This window comes from Gopherus evgoodei, unplaced genomic scaffold (genome assembly GCF_007399415.2).
Source record: "Gopherus evgoodei ecotype Sinaloan lineage unplaced genomic scaffold, rGopEvg1_v1.p scaffold_173_arrow_ctg1, whole genome shotgun sequence".
NCBI lineage: Eukaryota > Metazoa > Chordata > Testudines > Testudinidae > Gopherus > Gopherus evgoodei.
The window spans coordinates 1-1,107 of record NW_022059836.1 but is presented as its reverse complement, the minus strand read 5'-3'; the positions used below and the strand labels follow the sequence as shown (position 1 = coordinate 1,107).

Below are 1,107 nucleotides of genomic sequence, written 5' to 3'. Positions count from 1 at the left end.
GAGTGCAGCGCGGAAGCTGCTCCAGCCCTGCAGCCTGCGGGGCAGTGCAGTGGGGCTGGGGGCAGTGCGGAGCAGGCAGGGCCCAGGTGGGCGGGTGATGGAGACACATGTGGGGTGGACATACTCCTGCTGGGAGCTGCCTGGTTCACCCCTTGCCCGGGAGCTGCAGGAGGGGCCCGGATCATGGCTCGGCTGCAGAGCTCAGAGCCCAGGCTGGGCCCAGGAGCGAGGGGATGGGGGAGCTGGGGGTGTAGCGGGGGTTGGAGCCAAGAGTTGGTTGGAGATGGGGCTGTGCCACTGCCGCTTGGTGGCGGGGGGGACCTCCGGCTTTTTTTTTGCTCTGCTCCCCGCGTCCTGATATTTCATCTTTGACATCTGGTCACCCTAGCCTGATATGAAGAAGGATGTCTGGAACAAGGGGCCAGGGACTGACCTTTGCTAGAGAAACCACTGTCAAGTTTTAGCCAATTAGGACAGGTCATCAAATAAGAACAACCTCAGGTATCAGTAACTGCTACAGGTTGCAAATTCCTACATGCAGCAGTTTCTGGCACTACACCTGCGCAGCTCTGCTCTCCGGCTCTTCTCGGGCTCCTGCTCTCTCCTTAGCTCTGCCCCACTCTCACCCAGGCAGTTCCAGCTCACATGGAGGATGGGACCCCCTGGCCTGGTGACTCCCTCATTACACTGCTTGGCCTGTCAGGGCAGCTAACTTGTAGCTTTGGCTTCTCCCCATTGTCCATGGGGACTGTCAGTCTCAGGGTTCTGATTTCCCATTGATCCTTCCCCCTTCTATTGGTGCTGGGAACTAGCCAACCAACCCCCCCCACACACACACTAAGTTTTAGTAAAGGGCCAAGAGCCCCCTTACACAAGCCAGCCCCATGAGGGTCACCGATGTGCAGAGAAGGCAGCACAAGCTGGTCCCATGGTGTAATGGGCAGCACTCAGGACTCTGAATCCTGTAATCTGAGTTCAAATCTCAGTGGGACCTTGTGTTGGCTTGTGGTCATAGGCAGCAGGTTATATACATTTGCAGTGCTCGGGCTTCAGGAATATTCAGGGCTGCGGGGCCCTGCTCCAGCAATATGTGGAGCTGGGTCTCTT

At 57.7% G+C, this 1,107-nt stretch overlaps 1 non-coding gene across 1 annotated transcript; it reads left to right on the top strand.

Annotated features, from left to right (window-relative positions):
* Positions 1-922: 922 nt before the first annotated feature.
* Positions 923-994, top strand: TRNAQ-CUG. The gene has a single exon. It is a non-coding gene; the product is annotated as a tRNA-Gln (tRNA).
* The last annotated feature ends 113 nt before the right edge of the window (positions 995-1,107 follow it).